The 23,792-nt window shown below is 47.5% G+C and overlaps 2 protein-coding genes across 2 annotated transcripts in view; both read right to left on the bottom strand.

Moving 5' to 3' along the window:
• LOC135974287 (uncharacterized) overlaps window positions 1–2,310 on the bottom strand; it is a 38,012-nt gene extending 35,702 nt beyond the window's left edge. Inside the window, exon 1 of the mRNA XM_065561307.1 lies at window positions 2,068–2,310. The gene's annotated coding sequence lies outside the window, so the exon portion shown is untranslated. The remainder of the gene's footprint in view (window positions 1–2,067) is intronic.
• LOC135974286 (uncharacterized) overlaps window positions 1–23,792 on the bottom strand; it is a 137,180-nt gene that overhangs the window by 55,075 nt on the left and 58,313 nt on the right. The gene's annotated exons all lie outside the window — the stretch shown is intronic.

The raw sequence follows: 23,792 nt of genomic DNA, 5'->3' as shown, positions 1-23,792 counted from the left end.
GTGTGGGTCTGGCCTGTGTCCCTTGTTCCTAGATATCTGACCTTGTACTTGGCTGGATTAAAACATAATTTGTTTGAATGGACTCAGCTTACCAAACACTCCGTACAGCAACCCCAGGGCTCTGCCAGTGTCCCTGCACCTCGACCCCCAGCACCTCCTGCTATTCACGTCTGTGACCCACAGACCTCTCGGTGCCAGCTGGCAGAGGGCACAGGGCACATGGGGTACAGGGATCCCCTGGGTTCACCATCGGGGTCATGTAACGTCTGCCTGGAAGCCTGTGTCACACTGGTCATCGTGAGATGTAAGTGCGGCGAATATGTGGGGACATTTGTATATCTGCTGGAAATTGTGTTCTCCAGCCTTGCAGGTAAAAACAGGTCACTCAAAGGCAGTGTGCGGTGAGACAAGCTGCTCCTGACAGCGGGTGGGAGACATTCATCTCTCCGGGGTGTGTGTGTGTGTGTGTGTGTTTCTGTGTCTCACAATAGACGTCTGTTAACGGAGTGAGTCAAATGCTAACAAAGAGCCGGTGGAGACTGACCACGGAAAGTAATTACAGGAAGAGATAAACAGCAGCGTTTTGGGGGGGGACGATGACCCTGTTTTCAAATGAAGATAGAAGGTTCGGTCTGATATATCTGGGGGTGCAGAGAGACACCCTGCCGGTCCTTCAGTCCGTGAGGACAAGCTGCCAGCAGGCTTGATGTTATGGGAGAGGGTCTCCGCCGACCTGGCAAAGCACTGGGCAAAGGGCCTGGGGAGCTGTCCTGGAGAAGACGGGGGAAGGGCCTGTGCGTTAGGGGTCGGCTCTGGAAAGTGGGTTATGATTGTGTTTTATATGAAACCATTTGCGTCCAATATTCTTACTCACTGTCGCGTGAATCTCTGTTCTTTGATACCAGATTTATTCCTGTTCTCACGGGATAGAGCGATCTCTAGCGATAGCCAAGTGCTGTGTTACGCGGAGCAATGATCCTGAGTTGAATCTTCTAAGCTGGTGTGTGCTGCTCCTTCGGGAACAGAGGGGCTGAGGCCAGGTCTACACCTCTCATAACTATAAAGGGAAGGGTAACAGCTGTCCTGTGTACAGTACTATAAAACCCCTCCTGGCCAGAGACTCCAAAATCCTTTTCCCTGTAAAGGGTTAAGAAGCTCAGGTAACCTGGCTGACACCTGACCCAAAGGACCAATAAGGGGACAAGATACTTTCAAATCTTGGTGGGGGGGGAAGGCTTTTGTTTGTGCTCCTTGTTTTGGGGGTAGTTCGCTCTTGGGACTAAGAGGGACCAGACATCAATCCATGCTCTCCAAATCTTTCTGAACAAGTCTCTCATATTTCAAACTTGTAAATACAGCCAGGCAAGGCGTTTTATCTTTGTTTTCTCAACTTGTAAATGTACCTTTTGCTAGAGTGTTTATCTCTGTTTGCTGTAGCTTTGAACTTAAGGCTAGAGGGGGGTCCTCTGGGCTCTTTGAATCTGATTACCCTGTAAAGTTATTTTCCAGCCTGATTTTACAGATATGATTGTTACCTTTCTTTCTTTAATTAAAAGCCTTCTTTTTAAGAACCTGATTGATTTTTCCTTGTTTTAAGATCCAAGGGGTTTGGATTGGTGTTCACCAGGGAATTGATGGAAGAGTCTCCCAAGGCTACCCAGGGAGGGAAAGGTTTTTTGTGGGGGGAGACAGAGTTTCCCAAATAACTCATAAATCATTTGGATGGTGGCAGCAAAAGCAGATCTAAGCTGGTAGAGAAGCTTAGAGGTTTTCATGCAGGTCCCTACATCTGTACCCTAAAGTTCAGCGTGGGGAAGGAACCTTGACAACACCACAGACTTATATCGGTGTAACTACGTCGCTCAGGGGTGCGCCCTCAGCCCGCCTCAAATCTAAGAACGGGGTTTAATTTCCCTTTCCCAAGAGCGCAAATGAGGGTTGTTTTTAAAAAAGTAACTAGTGTGTTTTGAACTAAGGAGCTGCCGGCTGACTCTGCCGGTTCCCTGCCCTCACACCCAGTCACTCAGGAGAGGGGCGAGTCATCGCTGAGCTGGGCTCTGTACTCACCAGATGCTGCTGAGCTTGTGCCATGTCTGGTCTCTCACTTCAGGGGCTGCAGCGACGGCTGTTCTGCGACCACGGAACAACCCGATTCAGCTCGGGTTAAATGCTGGGCTGCAGAATGAGAGAGGCCCAGTGGGGCACGGTGCTGCTTCCTGCTCCCAAAAGTGATGTGGGATCTTCCCTGGCCTCCTCCCTATATAGAGCTTAGCCCCTTTCGCCCCTGCAACAACAGGAAATCTCTGTGATGTCAGACCTTTCGCTTTTGGTTTCTTGCTGCTGGAAAGTCCCGTGTGGGACCAGTTGTGGTAAGGTAACAGTCATGTTTTGGGTGAGTGGAAAAGCCTGTCCCCTCTAGAGAGGATTCACGGGCGCAGGTCGTTTCTAACGATTCAGCTGTCAAACGGGAGCAGCCAGAACTTTCTGGGCTTTTCTTCAACGCAGAGTTAACACCAGAGTTAGGCAAAAAGCTTTTCACACACAACTTTTTTTCGGCAAAGAATGGAGATTCAGTGACACCAAAATGGTTTGTGACTTTGTGTTGATTTTGCTGAATTGTTCATTTTTGAAAAAAATAAATGTCAAAATGGCCAGTTTTTATATTTTTAAAGTAAACCGTTCAATTTTTTTGTTTGAAATGAATTCTCGTTTAGAAAACTCCTTTAATTTTATTTTTTTTCAAAAACCTTGAAATCAAAATGAAATTCATCCAAAAATATTTCTGGTTGAAACAAATTTTGTTTAGATTTTGATTTGCTGAAAACTTTGAAATTTTTCAATTTCTGTCCAGTTCAGATTGAATTTTCTTTTTATATTTCAAAATTTCCAACACATGGATCAATCTGTTTGGGTTTCTATTGCCCAGTTTTAGTGAACTCACATTGTAGCTCAAGTGGTTAAGTCAAATCCCGTCCACACACAAACTCCTTGTTCACGCGCAGAGCTGCTGTTAACTCAAGCTGGCTGGGCCATCAGGGGTACAGACTAAAGCTCGAGTGAGCACAATTCATTAGCTGCTAACTTGGCCACTGTGTCATGTGGATGCAATTTTAAGAGGACCCCCTAGAAACTGATCCCGGCTCTTCTTGCTGCTGGCACAACCTGGCAGCAGGGTTACAAATGCAAGACAACTGCCTCCTCTTGGTTGTTTCTCCTGTGTTCAGGTGAACAGGGCAAAGATGAGAATAGCCAGACGAGGTCAGACCAATGGGCCATGCAGCCCAGTACCCTGTCTTCAGACAGTCGCCAGTGCCAGATGCTTCCAAGGGAATGGACAGATCAGAGCAATTGAGTGATCCATCCCCTGTCATCCAGTCCTAGCTTCTGAAGAGAAGGAAGATCAAATGGTATCTAAGGCCCTTAGGTCATCCCACACCCCCAAGGCACAAGCACCCCTCCCCCTTCTCTCAGCTCCATGGGCTTTGGCACCCCTGCCTAGCGAGTGCAGTTCAGGTGAGGGTGAGTCCCTCGATCAGAGCAGCTCCGCTGCCTGTTATTCGCTCCCAAGGGTAACAGCACGTCATTACCCCGACCCCCATAACAAAGTGACTTGTGATCCAGCACCAGGCACAAGTGATCATTTGGGCAAAGCAGTCCCATCATGCTGTGCACCGAGGCTGAGTGGGCGTGTCTATGCAAACAAAGGTCAGTTCCTGAAGTCTCCTCCCCTAGCTCATCACTAGACGCCAGGGGAGAGCTCATTCAGATCCTGCTTACACCAACCCCCTCCGCCCTCCCCCCCATTATCAGTTCACTGTGCGGGGGACACTCTGCACAGAGTTTCACAAACAGCCCCCCCCTTACATGCTGGCCCTTAGGGTCTGGACACCCTTCACTTCAGAGCCCTCCCCTTTTAAGGGTTTGCAATTCCTTTTCCTTTCTCTCAGAGGATGGTGATTCCTGGTTTCACAAAGCGGAGACAGCTCCTGCCTTTCTTAGATTTCCAAGACTGGGGTTTTCTTCTCAGGCCTGGTCTACACTACGGGTTTAGGTCGACTTTAGCAGCGTTAAATCGAATTAAGCCTGGACACGTCCACACGACGAAGCCCTTTCTTTCGACTTAAAGGGTCCTTTAAACCGGTTTCTTTACACCACCTCCGACGAGGGAAGTAGCAATAAAACCGGCCTTTGCGGGTCGGAATTCGGGTAGTGTGGACGGAATTCGACGTTATTGGCCTCCGGGAGCTATCCCACAGTGCTTCATTGTGACCGCTCTGGACAGCACTCTCAACTCAGATGCACTGACCAGGTAGACAGGAAAAGACCCGCGAATGTTTGAATTTCATTTCCTGTTTGCTCAGCGTGGAGAGCACAGGTGACCACGCAGAGCTCATCAGCACAGGTAACCATGATGGAGTCCCAGGATCGCAAAAGAGCTCCAGCATGGACCGAACGGGAGGTACGGGATCTGCTTGCCATATGGGGAGATGAAGCAGTGATAGCTGAACTCTGTAGCAGTAAAAGAAATGGCAAAGTATTAGAAAAGATCTCCAAGGCCATGAAGGACCGAGGCCATAACAGGGACACACAGCAGTGCCGCGTGAAAATTAAGGAGCTACGGCAAGCTTACCACAAAGCCAGAGAAGCAAACGGAAGGTCCGGGGCAGAGCCGCAAACTTGCCGCTTCTACGCGGAGCTGCATGCAATCCTAGGGGGTGCAGCCACCACTACCCCAACCGTGTGCTATGACTCTCTCACTGGAGAAACACACAGGGAAGACGGTTCGGGGAACGAGGAAGATGAGGATGGAGGTACTGTAGGTAGCTCACAGCAGCAAGGAAGCGGAGAAACCGCTTTCCCCAACAGCCAGGATATGTTTGTTACCCTGGACCTGGAACCAGTAACCCCCGAACTCACCCGAGACCCTCAGGGCACACAGGAGACCTCTGGTGAGTGTACCTTTGTAAATATTTGTAAACATTACACATGGTTTAAAAGCAAGCGTGTTTAATGATTAATTTGCCCTGGCAATCGCGGCCAGTACATCTACTGGAAAAGTCTGTTAACGTGTATGGGGATGGAGCGGAAATCCTCCAGGGACATCTCCAGAAAGCTCTCCTTTATGTACTCCCAAAGCGTTTGCAAAAGGTTTCTGTGGAGGGCTGCCTTATCCCGTCCGCCATGGTAGGACACTTTACCACGCCAGGCCAGTAGCACGTAGTCTGGAATCATTGCATAACAAAGCATGGCAGCGTATGGTTCCGGTGTTTGCTGGCATGCAGACAATATCCATTCCTTATCTCTCTTTGTTATCCTCAGGAGAGTGATATCATTCACGGTCACCTGGTTGAAATGGGGTGATTTTATTAAGGGGACATTCAGAGGCACCCGTTCCTGCTCTTCTGAACAGAAATGTTCCCCGCTGTTAACCACGCGGTGGAGGGGAGGGGTGAAGTGATCATCCCAGAGAATCGTGTGTGTGTGTGGGGGGGGTGGTTTACTTGGGTTTGTGCCGCATGTTAACTGGGAAACCGCAGCCCCTCCTTTTACATTGAAAACCCATTTTAAATGGACAACCCAATTCATCCTTGATATGGGAAATGCGCTGCTGTTTGCAACCTTTCCCGCATGTTAAGAAGGTTAAGAAAGCCAAAACACTGTGGCCTACCATGGCTGCCTGCAAGCCGAAATATGCGACCTTGTAATGAAAGAGTGTACCCATTGTTCTCTAAAATGTGTCTTTTTTAACCACCTCTCCCTTCTCCTCCGCCAGCTGCAAATGTTTCTCCTTCGCAGAGGCTAGTGAACATTAGAAAGAGAAAACGTAGGATGAGGGATGATATGTTCACGGAGCTACAGATGTCCTCCCACGCTGATAGAGCACAGCAGAATGCGTGGAGGCAGTCAATGTCGGACATGAGTAAAGCACAATATGAACGAGAGGAGAGGTGGCGGGCTGAATGGTGGGATGAAAAGAGCAAGTGGCGGGCTGAAGACGATAGGTGGCGTCAGCTTGCAGACAGACGGCAAGAGTCAATGCTCCGTCTGCTGGAGCATCAAACTGATATGCTGCAGCGTATGGTTGAGCTGCAGGAAAGGCAGCAGGAGCAGAGACCGCCGCTACAGCCCCTGTGTAACCAACAGCCCTCCTCCCCAAGTCCCATTGCCTCCTCACCAAGACGCCCAAGAACACGGTGGGGGGGCCTCCTTCCACCCAGTCACTCCACCCCAGATGATCGCCCAAGCATCGGAAGGCTGGCCTTCAATAAGACTTAAAGTTTTAAAATGCAGTGTGTCCTTTTCCATCCCTCCTCCCCCACCCATCCCAGGCTACCTTGGCAATTATCCCCCTACTTCTGTGAGGAACTAATAAAGAATGCATGAATGTGAAAAAACAATGACTTTATTGCCTCTGCAAGCGGTGCTCGAATTGGGGAGGGGAGGGTGGGGTGGGGTAGTTGGTTTACAGGGAAGTAGAGTGAACCGGGTCGGGGGGGGGGGGAGGTTGGAGGATTCATCAAGGAGAAACAAACAGAAGTTTCACACAGTAGCCTGGCCAGACACAAAACTCGTTTTCAAAGCTTCTCTGATGCGGACCGCGCCCTGCTGTGCTCCTCTAACCGCCCTGGTGTCTGGCTGCGTGTAATCAGCAGCCAGGCGAATTGCCTCAACCTCCCACCCCGCCATAAAGGTCTCCCCCTTACTCTCACAGATATTGTGGAGCGCACAGCAAGCAGCAATAACAATGGGGATATTCTTTTCGCTGAGGTCTGAGCGAGTTAGTAAGCTGCGCCAGCGCGCTTTTAAACGTCCAAATGCACATTCCACCACCATTCGGCACTTGCTCAGCCTGTAGTTGAACAGGTCCTGACTCCTGTCCAGGCTGCCTGTGTACGGCTTCATGAGCCATGGCATTTAGGGGTAGGCTGGGTCCCCAAGGATCACGATAGGCATTTCAACATCCCCAACGGTTACTTTCTGGTCCGGGAAGAAAGTCCCTTCCTCCAGCTTTCGAAACAGAGCAGAGTTCCTGAAGACGCGAGCATCATGTACCTTTCCCGGCCATCCCACGTTGATGTTGGTGAAACGTCCCTTGTGATCCACCAGGGCTTGCAGCAGCATTGAAAAGTACCCCTTGCGGTTTACGTAGTCGGTGGCTTGGTGCTCCGGTGACAAGATAGGGATATGGGTTCTGTCTATGGCCCCGCCACAGTTTGGGAATCCCATTTCAGCAAAACCATCCACTATTGACTGCACGTTGCCCAGAGTCACTACCCTTGATATCACCAGGTCTTTCATTGCCCTGGCAAATTGGATCACAGCAGCCCCCACCGTAGATTTGCCCACTCCAAATTGATTCCCGACTGACCGGTAGCTGTCTGGCGTTGCAAGCTTCCACAGGGCTATCGCCACTCGCTTCTCAACTGTGAGGGCTGCTCTCATCTTGGTATCCTGGCGTTTCAGGGCAGGGGAAAGCAAGTCACAAAGTTCCATGAAAGTGCCCTTACGCATGCGAAAGTTTCGCAGCCACTGGGAATCGTCCCATACCTGCAGCACGATGTGGTCCCACCAGTCTGTGCTTGTTTCCCGAGCCCAGAATCGGCATTCCACGGCATGAACCTGCCCCAGTGACACCATGATTTCCGCATTGCTGGGGCCTGTGCCTTGTGAGAGGTCTATGTCCATGTCAATTTCCTCATCACTCTCTTCGCCGCACTGCAATCGCCTCCTCGGGTGGTCCGGGTTTCGCCTTGGCATGTCCTGGCTCTGCATATACTCCAGGACAATGCGCGTGGTGTTCATAGTGCTCATAATTGCCGCGGTGATCTGAGCGGGCTCCATGATCCCAGTGCTAGCTATGGCGCCTGGTCTGAAAAAAGGCGCGAAACTAGTATCTGACGGACCAGGGGAAGGAGGGAGGGCTGGAGGGAGGGAGGGCCGAGTGACAACATGGCGTACAGGTACAGGAACAGGGAATTAAAATCAAGAAAGGTGGTTGTGCATCAGGGAGAAACACAAACAACTGTCACACAGAATGGTCCCCCCAAAGATTAAACTGGGCTTAGCAGGCCGTTGATTTCACGGAGGAAGGGGAAGCAAATAAATACAGAACAAATCTATTTTTTACATCTTAAGCTGGCAGCCGACGGTGCAGCATGAGTGATAGCCTCTGCAGTACGATGACGACGGATACCAGTCGTAATATACCATCGTCTACCAAAAGGCAAGGGGCTGCTGCTGTGTAGCAATGCAGCCTCACGTCTGCCAGCCCCATGTCCGCCAGCACCCAGATCGCCCTCTGCCTCTTCTGGGTGCTTAGCAGACAATACTGGGCAATTGGCAGAAAATAGTATACTACGACTGGTAGCCATCATCATCGAAACAGTAGCATGTCTGCCCAGGTGGCCATGATTGACAGCCACTCCAGTACGACGACGATGGGTACCAGTCATAATATACCATCTCCTGGCAAGGGGCTGGTGCAATGCAGCCCTACAGCTGCCAGCCCCACGGCTATTACTCATGCTACACCGTCTACTGCCAAAAAGCAGTTAGCAGCTGCTGCTGTGTAGCAATGCAGTCCCACGTCTGCCGGCACTCAGAGGACATATGGTGACGGTGAGCTCAGCTGAGCTGAGCGGGGTCCATGCTTGCCGTGGTATGTTGTCTGCACAGGTAACCCAGGTAAAAAGGCGCGAATCTATTGTCTGCCGTTGCTGTGACGAGGGGGGAGGGGCCTGACGACATGTACCCAGAACCGCCCGCGACACTGTTTTGCATCATCCGGCAATTGGGATCTCAACCCAGAATTCAAAAAAAAGGCGCGAAAGTAGTATCTGACGGACTAGGGGAAGGAGGGAGGGCGGGCCGAGTGACGACATGGCGTACAGGTACAGGGAATTAAAATCAAGAACGGTGGCTGTGCATCAGGGAGAAACACAAACAACTGTCACACAGAATGGCCCCCCCAAAGATTAAACTGAAAACCCTGGGTTTAGCAGGCCGTTGATTTGACGGAGGGAGGGGGAAGCAAATGAATACAGAGCAAATCTATTTTTTACATCTTAAGACGACGGTGCAGTGTGACTGATAGCCCTCAGCATCTTTCTGGGTGCTTGGCAGCAAATACTGGGCGCTTGGCAGTTAGTGTATGACGATGGTCTTCAGGCCTATTGCACAATCTGCTGCTCAGGGAAGACTCTGCTAATGTGCGATGACCCAACTTGTAACAGGACGGTTAACAGTCGTAATACACCATCTACTGCCAAAAGGCAAGGGGCTGGTGCAATGCAGCCCCACGGCTGCCAGCACCCAGATCGCCGATGAAGGCTACCAGTCTACTGCACCGTCTACCGCCAAAAGGCAGTTAGCAGCTGCTGCTGTGTAGCAATGCAGTCCCACGTCTGCCGGCACCCAGAGGACATATGGTGACGGTGAGCTCAGCTGAGCTGAGCGGGCTCCATGCTTGCCGTGGTATGTTGTCTGCACAGGTAACCCAGGTAAAAAGGCGCGAATCTATTGTCTGCCGTTGCTGTGACGGGGGGGAGGGGCCTGACGACATGTACCCAGAACCGCCTGCGACACTGTTTTGCATCATCCGGGCATTGGGATCTCAACCCAGAATTCCAAGGGGCGGCGGAGACTGCGGGAACTGTGGGATAGCTGTGGGATAGCTATCCATAGTGCAATGCTCCGGAAGTTGACGCTAGCCTCGTACTGTGGACGCAGTCCGCCGACTAGAGCACCTAGAGCATTTTATGTGGGGACACACACAATCGGCTGTATACAACCAATTTCAATAAAACCGGCTTCTATAAATTCGAACTAATTTCGTAGTGTAGACATACCCTCAGTTTCAAGGTCTTTCCATTAACTTCCAGGGGCCCCCAGTTGCCTCTTCCTGATGGGACCATGGATGGGAACTTGAAGTTAGTTTTGTCTAAACAGCTAGTCTGGGGGGAGCCCCTCCCTGCTGGGAGGTGCACTTGGGATGTGGTACAGACGATAGAATCATAGAATCTCAGGGTTGGAAGGGACCTCAGGAGGTATCTAGTCCAACCCCCTGCTCAAAGCAGGACCAATCCCAACTAAATCATCCCAGCCAGGGCTTTGTCAAGCCGGGCCTTAAAAACCTCTAAGGAAGGAGATTCCACCACCTCCCTAGGGAACCCATTCCAGTGCTTCACCACCCTCCTAGTGAAAAAGCTTATCCTAATATCCAACCTAGATCTCCCTGTGACGTTATTGACATGAACTGTGACCGTATAGATCATTGTTGCAACCAGGTGTGACGGTACCTCCTATAAGGCTTTATGGAAATATGCTTATGAATGTAACTATATATAACATAACTAGAATGTGTTTTATGCTACATATGCCATGTAAAATATCTCTACAAAGGTTATGATCTACTGAATGTATTGGCTGTGTACTGGCTTGATTTCCAAATAACCTTAATAGAACATTTGGTCAGTTCCTGGAGAAAGGAATGTTGAAATTAAGTACCTAATCAAGAAACACTTAAAGGACAATTAATCTTGGAATGCTCCAATCCACATAAGAAGTCTACTTGAGGACGTTCAAGGTAGCATGTGACCCGTGGCTGCTATCTGGTAAGAAACTGTGCGTCATGCATGGGCATGTGACCTGTCCAGGTGACTCCAGAACTCCATCTTAGAGCTGGACTTTGCATAGGAGAGAGGAGGGGGTCTCCACCCACAAGAGAAAGTCTATTTAAGCCTGTGGGAGACCCCTCCATTTTGTCTTCAACTGGCTAAAGAGAGAGCCTCTCCACCCCCCAGGATACTTGAAGGAAACTGGAACACAGGACAGTAGCTACAGGGGGTGTGAGTGATTGCTGGACCCAGGCTAAAAGGAAATTAGTCTGTAAAAGGGAGCATTCTGGAACTGGTGAGGATCTTATCTGTATTCAGTTTGATTAGACATAGATTTGCATGTTTTATTTTATTTTGCTTGGTGACTTACTTTGTTCTGTCTGTTACTACTTGGAACCACTTAAATTCTACTTTCTATATTTAATAAAATCACTTTTTACTTATTAATTAACCCAGAGTATGTATTAATACCTGGGGGGGCGGGGGGAACAGCTGTGCATATCTCTCGATCAGTGTTATAGAGGGCGAACAATTTGAGTTTTATGAGTTTTACCCTGTATAAGCTTTATACAGGGTAAAATGGATTTATTTGGGTTTAGAACCCATTGGGACAAGAACACTTCTGTGAGCTGCTTTCAGATAAACCTACCGCTGTTAGAGGACATGGTTCAACCTTGGCACATCAGTTGGCAGCTCCCAGGGGGTTTCTGTGATCCAACCTGTCACACCAGGGTCCTATGGTTGTGTACAGAGGAGGTCAAGTGGGGTGTCTATGGAATGGTTGTAGTTTGCTGGTTATGATTATGCTGTCTGTATGTGTGTATCATTTTTGTATTTGAGGTTATGAATATTGGCTATGTACTTGTATCTCAAGTAGTCTCAGTGAAGCATTTGGTCAGCTTCTTGAGAAAGAACTATTCTCAGTAAGTGCCCAATCAAGAAACACTTAACTGACAATGGACTTTGGGAGACACCAGTCCACATCTCAGCTTTCCTGGGAATGTTCAAATTAATATGTAAACAATGGCGTCAGCCTGCAAAAACCTGAATCATTCATATACATGTGACTTGCCCAGGTGGCTACAAACTCCATCTTGTTGCTGTGACTTTGCACAGAAGAACAAATGGGTTTCCACCCACAAGAGAGAGAATATAAAAGACCCTGGAAGCCTCTCCATTTTGTCTTCAGCTGGCTTAAGAGATGGCCTCTCCACCCCAAAGCAATACCTGAAAGAAACTGGAACAAAGGACAGTAACTACGGGGATGTGAGTGATTGCTGGACCCAGACTAGGAAGGAGTCCAGTCTGTGAAAGAAGCTTATTGGAACATCTCTGGGGGTGAGATTTCATCTGTAATCAGTTTCTTAATGTATTAGGCTTAGACTTGCGTGGTTTGTTTTATTTTGCTTGGTAACTTACTTTGTTCTGTCTATTATTTCTTGAAACCACTTAAATCCTTCTTTTTATATTTAATCACTTTTGCTTATTAATTAACCCAGGTGGCAGTATTAATACCTGGGGGAGCAAACAGCTGTGCATATCTCTCTATCAGTGTTATAGAGGGCAGACAACTTATGAGTTTACCCTGTATAAGTTTTATACACAGTAAAATGGATTTATTTGGGGTTTGGATTCCATTGGGAGCTGGGTGTCTTGTTGTTAGAGACAGGAGCAGTTCTTAAGCTGTTTTCAGTTAAGCCTGCAGCTTTTGGGGGGTGTGGTTCAGACCTGGGTCTATGTTTGCAGCAGGCTAGTGTGTCTGGCTCAACAAGACAGGGCACTAAAGTCCCAAGCTGGCAGGGAAAATGGGCTCAGAGGTCGTCTCAGCACATCAGGTGACAGTCCCAAGGGAGTCTCTGTGACCGAACCTATCACACTCCCCCACTGCAACTTGAGACCATTGCTCCTTGTTCTGTCATCTGCCACCACTGAGAACAGCCGAGCTCCATCCTCTTTGGAACCCCCCTTCAGGTAGTTGAAGGCTGCTATCAAATCCCCCCTGTGATGTTATTGATATGAACTGTGATCGTATAGATCATTGTTGCAACCAAGGTTCTATAGTTGCTCCAAATCTTGTACAAAGGAGGCCAAGTAAGGTGTCCATGAAAAGGTTAGGATTTGCTGGTTATGATTATGCTATCTGTGTGCATATATCATTTTTGTAGTTAGTTATAAGTATTGGCTCTATACCTGTTTCAAATGTTGGCTCCTGGGATAACACCCACAAAGTAATCAGCCAGATATGCCATGTAAGATATCTGCAAAAATGTTATAATTTGCCAGATAGGGTAATCTTGTTCATATGTTTGTATTGCCTTTGTATTATGAGTTATAGATATGTATGTACGTCTGTATTTCAAACCTGTGCTCTGCTTCTGGGTGACACCCCAGACCAGGCCTGCACAACTTGTAAAGCAGCGAGGGCCATATTACTCCAAAGAAAACAGCTGAGGGCAGAACCCTCCTGGCTCCCCCGAAACACCCCACTCCAGCGCTGCCGGCCCCGCGGAAACAAACCCTCCTTCCCCAGCGCCGCCCCGTCGAAACAGCAGTATTGAACCTCGGTAATTTGTTATAGCGGCCCCTAATGTAGTATAATTAAAGTAAAAGAAAAATGTCTTTTTGCTAGAAGTAGAATAAGATCTTCCCCCCACTTTGTAATCAATTGCCCTGTTGAATGAACGAGGTGTGAATGAGGAAGGCGTGGAAGGCAGCACCGCCAGACAGCTGCAACCCTTGGAGAGGGGCTGGGAGCCAGACCAAGGACAATCAAACTTGTCAAGTGGGCTGACTAGAGAAGAGCAGACATACTGACGGCCTCGGGGGTTAGAAGCAAGTACCTCCCGCCCCAGCTTGCCTACTCACCCGCCACCGCCCGCTTGCCTCCTCAGCCTCCCCCCGCCCCCCCGCCGCTGCCACCCCCAGCTCACCTGCCTGTCCGCCACCGGTTCGCCTGCTCCCCGCGCCGCCAGCTCACCTGCATGCCCGCTGGTGGCCTCTTACCTTCTGTCGCTGCCCCCGCCCCCTGCCGCTGGCTCACCCTCACTCCCCAGCCTGCCACTGGCCTCTTCACCACCCCGCCCACCGGCCGGCCAGCCAGCCAGCGTTGGCTTGCCCCACACCACCCCCAATAACAAAGTGACTTGCCGTCTAGCACCAGCCACATAAGAACGTATGAACGGCCAAAGGTCCATCTAGCCCAGTATCCTGGCTTCTGACAGTGGCCAATGCCAGGTGCCCCAGAGGGAGTGAACAGAACAGGGAATCATCAAGTGATCCACCCCTGTCGCTCATTCCCTGCTTCTGGCAAACTGAGGCTAGGGACACCATCCCTGCCCATCCTGGCTAATAGCCTTTGATGGACCTATCCTCCATGAACTTATCTAGTTCTTTTTTGAACCCTGTTATACTTTCGGCCTTCACAACATCCTCTGGCAAGGTGTTCCACAGGTTGACTGTGCATTGTGTGAAGAAAACACTTCCTTTTATTTGTTTTAAACCTGCTGCCTATTAATTTCATTTGGTGACCCTTAGTTCTTGTGTTATGCGAAGGAGTAAACAACACTTCCTTATCTACTTTCTCTACACCAGTCATGATTTTATAGACCTCAATTATATCTCCCCTTAGTCATCTCCTTTTCAAGCTGAAAAGTCCCAGTCATATCAATCTCTTCTCATACGGAAGCTGTTCCATACTCCTAATCATTTTTGTTGCTCTTTTCTGAAACTTTTCCAATTCCAATTTTTTTTTTTTTTTTTTTTTGAGATGGGGCAACCACATCTGCACGCAGTATTCAAGATGTGGGCGTACCATGGATTTATATACAGGCAATATGATGATGATGATTATTATTATCTATCCCTTTCTTAATGATTCCCAATATTCTGTTTGCTTTTTTGACTGCCACTATACATTGAGTGGATGTTTTCAGAGAACTATTCACAATGACTCCAAGATCTTTCTTGAATGGTAACAGCCAATTTAGACCCCATCATTTTATATGTATAGTTGAGATTTATGTTTTCCAATGTGCATTACTTTGCAGTTATCAACATTACATTTCATCTGCCATTTTGTTGCCCAGTCACCCAGTTTTGAGAGATCCTTTTGTAGTTCTTCGCAGTCTGCCTGGGTCTTAACTATCTTTAGTAATTTTGTATCATCTGCAAATTTTGCCACCTCCCTGTTTACCCCTTTTTCCAGATCGTTTATGAATATGTGGAATAGGACTGGTGCCAGAACAGACCCCTGGGGGACACCACTATTTACCTCTCTCCATTCTGGAAACTGACCATTTACACCTACCCTTTGTTTCCTGTCTTTTAACCAGTTACCAGTCCATGAGAGAATCTTCCCTCTTATCCTGTGGCAGCTTACTTTGCTTGTCAAAGACTTTCTGAAAATCTAAGTATACAATATCCACTGGATCCCCCTTGTTCACATGTGTGTTGATCCCCTCAAAGAATTCCAGTAGATTAGTGAGGCATGATTTCCTTTTACAAAAACCGTGTTGACTCTTCCCCAACAAATTATGTTCATCTACATGTCTGACAATATTGTTCTTTATTATAGTTTCAACCAGTTTGCCCAGTCCTGAAGTCAGGTTTACAGGCCTGTAATTGCTGGGATCACCTCTGGAGCCCTTTTTTAAAAATTGGCGTCACATTAGCTATCCTGTAGTCACTTGGTACAGAAGCTGATTTAAATGATAGGTTACAGATGACAGTTAGTAGTTCTGCAATTTCACATTTGAGTTCCTTTAGAACTCTGGGGTGAATCCCATCTGGTCCTGGTGACTTATTGCTGTTTAGTTTATCAATTTGTTCCAAAACCTCTTCTAATGACACCTCAACCTGGGACAGTTCCTCAGATTTGTCACCTAAAATGAATGGCTCAGGTTTGGGAATCTCCCTCACATCCTCAGCCATGAAGACTGATGCAAAGAATTCATTTAGTTTCTCCACAATGGGCTTATTGTCCTTGAGTGCTCCTTTAACACCTCTATCGTCCAGTGGCCCCACTGGCTGTTTAGAAGGCTTCCTGCTTCTGATGTACTTAAAAAAAAAAAATTGCTATTACTTTTTGAATCTTTAGCTAACTGTTCTTCAAATTCTTTCTTGGCCTTCCTAACTGCATTTTTACACTTCATTTGCCAGTGTTTATGCTCCTTTCTAATTTCCTCACTAGGATTTCACTTCCACTTTTTCAAGGATGCCTTTTTGTCTCTCACTGCTTCTTTTACTTTGTTGTTTAGCCATGGTGGCACTTTTTTGGTTCTCTTTTTACGTTTTTTTAATTTGGGGTATACCTTTAAGTTGAGCCTCTATTGTGGTGTCTGTAAAAAGTTTCCATGCAGCTTGCAGGGATTTCACTTTTGCGCTGTACCCTTTAATTTCTGTTTCACTAACCTCCTCATTTTTGTGTAGTTCCCCTTTCTGAAATTAAATGCCACAGAGTTGGGTCACTGTGGTGTTTTTTCTTGCCACAGGGATATTAAATTTAATTATATTATGGTCACTATTACCAAGCGGTCCAGCTATATCAATCTCTTGGACCAGATCCTGTACTACATTTAGGACTAAATCAAGAATGGCCTCTTCTCTTGTGGGTGCAGACCAGCTGCTCCAAGAAGCAGTCATTTACAGTGCCTATAGTGGGGTGGTTACCCCACTCCTGCCCTGAAGGGCTTAAAACAGCCCTGGGGGAAGGTTGTGGCTGGGAGCTCTAATCTGGGCTGATTGGGAAGCAGCTGCAGCTGGGCCACACCCCAATCAGGCCTCAGCTGGCCCTATATAAGAGGCTGGGAGCCAGGAGCTCAGCAGTCTCTCTCTGCTTTCAGAGAGAGAAGGGCCTGGCTGTAGCAAGCTAGAGACAGAGTACCTGAGTGGAGCAGGGCTGGGGGAGCTCCAGCCTGGAAAGCCCCAGGCTGCGGCCTAGCATAAGGCCAACAGGTACTGGGGGTTGCAGAGGGCAGCCCAGGGGTAGGCCAAGGCAGTAGGTCCAAACCCTCCTTGCCTGTGATGAGTAGGTTGATGCTGCAGTCTGCCCCAGGGAGTGGGGCTAGATGGTGACTGGCAGTAACCTGACCCTGAGGTGAGGTGGGAATAGTGGGTGGGGGTTCCCTGGGGAGGGGAGAACCTAGTACTGAGGGGTTACTGCCAGGGGGCAGCACCCAGAGATAAAAGGGCACTGGGGTCTGGGAGGGACATGGGGGCTGGAGAACAGGCGGACCACCAGCCTGCAGGGGGCGCTCCAACACTGAAATAAGCTAATTCCCAGAGACAACCAGCAGGAGGCGCCGCAGGAGTGAGTCCACTCGTCTACAGTGTCAAGAAACTTTATCTCTATGGTACAGTTTGATTCATTTAAGATTTTTACTTCATTTGATTCTATGCTTTCTTTCCCATATAGTGCCACTCCCCCACCAGCACGACCTGTTCTATCCTTCCGATATATTTTGTACCCTGGTATTACTGTGTCCCATTGATTATTCTCATTCCACCAAGTTTCTGTGATGCCTATTACATCAATACCCTCATTTAATACTGTGGAGGGGCTGACTTTGTCAAACATCAGCCCTGTCTGGTAAACTGCAGAGTGCAAACACAGGATGTGGGGCACTGGCTCTGTCTGGGTGAATCTATTGGGTAAAGCTGCCTATGGAAGCCTGAAACCACAAGCTTGTAGATGCTAAAGAGCTACACTGAAAGTCCCGTGATGCAAGCACAGAAATCTGCAAAAGCTATCGGACCCAAGTGCTCAAAAACAACCCCCGTAAGCTAAAATGGTCACAAGGGTCTGCCGTGAACGTAGCAGCAGCCGCACTGGGGCACTAGCCAGCTGTGGGAGGCCAAAAGCAAAACCTCACTGCACAGAAATCAGCTGGTTTACTTGAAAGGGTGAGTCTGCCTCGGTGGGGTGGAGTCAGGGCGAGGTCGATGTTTGTCTGTCTGTTAATGGCACCAGGAACCAGTGACAGTAGGTATAGTGACTAAAGTGAAATCCCTGCAAGCTGCATGGGCGCTTTTTAAAGACACCATAATAGAGGCCCAACTTCAATGTATACCCCAAATTAAGAAACACAGTAAAAGAACTAAAAAAGAGCCACCGTGGCTTAACAACCATGTAAAAGAAGCAGTGAGAGATAAAAAGACATCCTTTAAAAAGTGGAAGTCAAATCCTACTGAGGGAAATAGAAAGGAGCATAAACGCTGCCAAATTAAGTGCAAGAATGTAATAAGAAAAGCCAAAAAGGAGTTTGAAGAACAGCTAGCCAAAAACTCCAAAGGTAATAACAAAATGTTTAAGTACATCAGAAGCAGGAAGCCTGCTAAACAACCAGTGGGGCCCCTTGATGATCGAGATACAAAAGGAGCCCTTAAAGACGATAAAGTCATTGCGGAGAAACTAAATGAATTCTTTGCTTCAGTCTTCACGGCTGAGGATGTTAGGGATTTTCCCAAACCTGAGCTGGCTTTTGTAGGTGACAAATCTGAGGAATTGTCACAGATTGAAGTGTCACGAGAGGAGGTTTTGGAATTAATTGATAAACTTAACATTAACAAGTCACCGGGACCAGATGGCATTCACCCAAGAGTTCTGAAAGAACTCAAATGTGAAGTTGCGGAACTGTTAACTAAGGTTTGTAACCTGTCCTTTAAATCAGCTTCTGTACCCAATGACTGGAAGTTAGCTAATGTAACGCCAGTATTTAAAAAGGGCTCTAGAGGTGATCCCGGCAAAGACAGACCAGTAAGTCTAACGTCTGTACCAGGCAAATTAGTCGAAACAATAGTTAAGAATAAAATTGTCCGACACATAGAAAAACATAAACTGTTGAGCAATAGTCAACATGGTTTCTGTAAAGGGAAATCGTGTCTTACTAATCTATTGGAATTCTTTGAAGGGGTCAACAAACATGTGGACAAGGGGGATCCAGTGGACATAGTTTACTTAGATTTCCAGAAAGCCTTTGACAAGGTCCCTCACCAAAGGCTCTTATGTAAATTAAGCTGCCATGGGATAAAAGGGAAGGTCCTTTCATGGATTGAGAACTGGTTAAAAGACAGGGAACAAAGGGTAGGAATTAATGGGTAAATTCTCAGAATGGAGAGGGGTAACTAGTGGTGTTCCCCAAGGGTCAGTCCTCAGACCGATCCTATTCAACTTATTTATAAATGATCTGGAGAAAGGGATAAACAGTGAGATGGCAAAGTTTGCAGATGATACTAAACTGCTCAAGATAGTTAAGACCAAAGCAGACTGTGAAGAACTTCAAAAAGATCTCACAAAACTAAGTGATTGGGCAACAAAATGGCAAATGAAATTTAATGTGGATAAATGTAAAGTAATGCACATTGGGAAAAATAACCCCAACTATACATACAATATGATGGGGGCTAATTTAGCTACAACAAGTCAGGAAAAAGATCTTGGAGTCATCGTGGATAGTTCTCTGAAAATGTCCACGCAGTGTGCAGAGGCGGTCAAAAAAGCAAACAGGATGTTAGGAATCATTAAAAAGGGGATAGAGAATAAGACGGAGAATATATTATTGCCCTTATATAAATCGATGGTACACCCTCATCTCGAATACTGCGTACAGATGTGGTCTCCTCATCTCAAAAAAGATATACTGGCACTAGAAAAGGTTCAGAAAAGGGCAACTAAAATGATTAGGGGTTTGGAATGGGTCCCATATGAGGCGAGATTAAAGAGGCTAGGACTCTTCAACTTGGAAAAGAGGAGACTAAGGGGGGATATGATAGAGGTCTATAAAATCATGAGTGATGTGGAGAAAGTGGATAAGGAAAAGTTATTTACTTATTCCCATAATACAAGAACTAGGGGTCACCAAATGAAATTAATAGGCAGCAGGTTTAAAACAAATACAAGATAGTTCTTCTTCACGCAGCGCACAGTCAACTTGTGGAAGTTCTTACCTGAGGAGGTTGTGAAGGCTAGGACTATAACAGCGTTTAAAAGAGAACTGGATAAATTCATGGTGGTTAAGTCCATTAATGGCTATTAGCCCAGGATGGGTAAGGAATGGTGTCCCTAGCCTCTGTCTGTCAGAGGGTGGAGATGGATGGCAGGAGAGAGATCACTTGATTGTTGCCTGTTAGGTTCACTCCCTCTGGGGCACCTGGCATTGGCCACTGTCGGTAGACAGGATACTGGGCTAGATGGACCTTTGGTCTGAACCGCTTTGGCCTTTCTTATGTTCTTATAATAATAATAGAGATATCCATCTCCTAGAACTGGAAGGGACCTTGAAAGGTCATTGAGTCCAGCCCCCTGCCTTCACTAGCAGGACCAAGTACTGATTTTGCCCCAGATCCCTAGGTGGCCCCCTCAAGGATTGAACTCACAACCCTGGGTTTAGCAGGCCAATGCTCAAACCACTGAGCTATCCCTCCCCCCTCTATAATTAGCGAACAAATCTTTATGTGCAGGTTGGCAAATAACACGACTATTGTGTATTTGTTTGCGCTGTGGTAGCATCTGCAGAGGCCCCAGTCAGGGTCAGGGCTCCTCTGTGCTGGGTGCTGCAGGGACATAGGGAGACCCTGGTCCCTGCCCCACAGAGCTCACGGGCTATTGAAAACAAAACACAAGATGTGAGAGTGACACAAATTGCAAAATGCTGCTTCCTTCGTGTCCTGTTATGGTCCAATATAAAAACGTGCTCATCGAGCTTTATTTCTAATAAAACAGTCTTTTGTTGCAAAAGGTAACAGCGTCAGGTAACAAGGGTGAGGGGGGCAGTTCTTACCTTACCCCTTCACGCAGATACAAAAGCCCAGCTTCTTTTTTAAACGTTTATTGTAAATGATGGAATGTTACAGTCACCCCCAAATCTAACACTTTAACAAAGGGTATCCTGTAATGCGGTGTGACAAAGTTCAAATAAAAAGGTCTCCATACAGCTAAAATCCATAGGCACTAATTTCTAATAAATGTGAAAGGATATAAAAATACATTACTTATCCATTTCCCTTTTTCCATATACTTAAAGGTTAGATGTAACTTTCATGAGGGTTCTTCTACCATTTTTAAAGATGAAGACTAAAGTCTTTCTGTAAAAAGAGGTAATATAATTTCTGGTACAAAGCTGAAAACAAAGACGGATGTCTGCTAAACTTACCTAAATTTAGTCAATAAAGCAATCTACATGCATTCTTTTTTGGATTGGTGTTTTAAACGTTTGTTTATTAAAACTTCTCTTGGTTTAACAGAGTTTAGATTTTAAAAATCTTAGGAAAGAAAAAAGGGTGTGGGGGAGAAGTAGCATTCTTGTCTCTGACACGTGTTATCAAGTGTTATACATAGGCTGTTTTTTCCTCTTAAGTTTCCCTGTGTGTATTTTGTATAAAGGGTGTAAATCTAAAGCTTTCTTTACAGTCTAAAAGCAGCTGCCTTTAGGCAAAACTGTAAAAATCAAGCTAACACTATTTGTAAAAGGCTGCCGTAGTTCTACACAATCTGGTGTTCTGTACAGCATTTGTTTAAAGAGATGCATCATTTTAAACAGGCCAGTGGGCAATAGCCACGCCTCTTGGCCCATTATGGTTGGTTCAGGAAAATGTAATTCTATGACCTCTCTAAAGAATAGCTTCTGATTGGCTCAGCCAAGAGGCGTGGCTTGTTTGAGGCTGGCTGCCTCGGAATTCCTGCCATTTGATTAGTGGCAGGTGCAGGGGTGAGCTGCTGTTCTCCTCTCTCAGCCTGTCTCTGGCCAGTGACAGGCTTTCTTCCCTTCCTGTTGGCTTAAAACTTTCTCTGCAGCCTCTCGTGTTACCGTCTCGCTCTGTCTGTGACAAGCTGAAAGGCTTTTGCTTTTCTCCACTGTTCTGCAGCCTCCCTCCCTTTGTGTCGTGTTGTGTCCAGCCCCAACCCCCTTTGTTTTCTCTAAAAACGCATGGTCCGTTACTACTATTTAATGCCTTTATTTAAAAAAAATATTTTCAAGACATTTCTAAAGTACCTACATCAATAAAATTTATTTTTTCTTTATAATGACCTAACATATGGCCACTTTACACTTTATTCCTCAGTTCACTAAACATTATTTAAGATGTGTAAAAAGCAAGTTTTCTTCTGAAAAAAATCTCTTTTCTTCTAACCTTTAAAATGGTTCTAAATGGGGGGGGGGGTGGGACACACAAGCACAACTCATGTTCCCAATAAAAAAAAAAGTAAAAAAATTTCAAAGTGGGTGACGGGGCCGAATTGTACCCTCCAATTATGAGTCCAGAGGGCAGGACATCAAACAAAAAGGGGCCTGGAAACCTATCAGTTTCTAGGGTGATGAATGCCAGAAACACCACACCTACTCCTTTACCAGAAAAATCACAGATTCCGAGATGAAATAAAAAGGGAAGCAACAGCTACAAGTCACACAGAAAATGAACATAGAGACCAAGCCACACTCCAGCATTAGCTAACTTCCATTTACCAATACAAGTTCTCTAGTGCACCAGTTTCCCAGCATGCCACTGTCCTAGAGGGGGGGTCCCGTGTTTCACAAACAGCCCCCCCCTTAAACACTGGCTCTTAGTTTCTGGGCAACCTTCACTTCAAACCCTTTCTCTTTCTCTCTGTACAAGGGTTTGCCGGGGCTCGACCCTCTCCGGGCGGCGAGGAGCCACACCAGCTCACTACACCACTGGGGCTGCGGTACTTCGTCCGGCCGCAGGGTCTCCCTCAGCAGCCCTTGTGGTTCTGGAAGACACAGGAAACCCGACCCTGGCGGCAGGCTGGGCACCAATGTTATGTCAGGGCTCAAGCCCTCAGTCGGGGCTGAGCAACAAACAAGAAGTCCCAGCCTCTTCAGGCCTGGGAAAGGGGGAGACTGCCACCCAACCCGTGGGTGGCAGAGGGGACGCAGGCCCTCCCACTCCACTGCGTCCCAGCCCGGGGCCCTAGCAGCGATGGAAACTCGCTGCTGTCAGTGGGGTTCTGGGCCGCAACACACTGACATCGGCTCTGGCAGTGCACCAGCCAGACTGGGGTCAGCTGCCCCCAGGCTACTTCCACACTCCCCCTCGGGGCCTACTTGGGGCCTGGTATTGGCCTCGGGGAGATCCTGGACCATGGGTTCGTCAGGCCAGGGATCGTTAGGCAAGTCCGGCAGCTCCTCTGGATAGCGGGCGCAGGGCAGGCCCGGTGGTTCCTGGCGGCTGCCCCGTGCTGCGTAGGTTTCCCAGCCCCGTTGCCTCTTCCTGGCTGGACAATGGATGGGAACTTGACGTTAGTTTTGTCCAAACAGCTAGTCTGGGGTGGCCCCTCCCTGCTGAGAGGTGCACTTGGAATGGTGGTACAGGTCAGGGGCGAAGCATTCTCTGTACAGGGACACACAGACTCAGCACCTCGGTCTGTACAGAGCTCCTAATAACCACTGTGATGGGTTCAGTCACAGAGACCCCCTTGGGACTGTCACCTGACGTGCTGAAATTACCTCTGAGCCTGTTTTCCCTGCCAGCTTGGGACTCCAGAACCCTGTCTTGTTGAGCCAGACATGCTAGTCTGCTGCAACACAGACCCAGGTCTGGTTCACACCCCCAAAGCTGCAGGCTTCACTGAAAACAGCTTAAGAAGTGTTCCTGTCCCCAATACTCAGATGCCCAGCTCCCAATGGGGTCCAAACCCCAAATAAATCCGTTTTCCTCTGTATAAAGCTAATACAGGGTAAACTCATAAATTGTTCACCCTCTATAACACTGATAGAGAGGTATGCACAGCTGTTTGCCCCCTGCCATATATCAATCACTGTCCCTACCCTCCAGCGTAACTACCTCTCCCCCCAGCTTACTGTGATCTGCAAAGTTGCTGAGGGTTTAATCCATCCCATCATCCTGATCATTAATAAAGATGTTGAACAAAACCGGCCCCAGAACCAACCCCTGATACTGGCTGCCAACTAGACGTGGAGCCGTTGATCACTACCCGTTGAGCCCGACGATCTAGCCAGCTTTCTATCCACCTTATAGTCCATTCATCCAGCTCATACGTCTTTAACTTGCTGGCAAGAATACTGTGGGAGACCGTATCAAAAGCTTTGCTAAAGTTCAGATATATCACTGTGATAAAGTGGGATTTCTTAATGTTTCCTCTGAATACTGTGTGAGTGCCTCAGTTTCCCCTATACATTTCTTAAGTCTCCAGTGTGCATA

The sequence above is a fragment of the Chrysemys picta genome, chromosome 11, assembly GCF_011386835.1.
Source record: "Chrysemys picta bellii isolate R12L10 chromosome 11, ASM1138683v2, whole genome shotgun sequence".
Classification (NCBI taxonomy): domain Eukaryota; kingdom Metazoa; phylum Chordata; order Testudines; family Emydidae; genus Chrysemys; species Chrysemys picta.
Note: the sequence above shows the minus strand (reverse complement) of the source record. Positions and strands in the feature narration are given on the sequence as shown.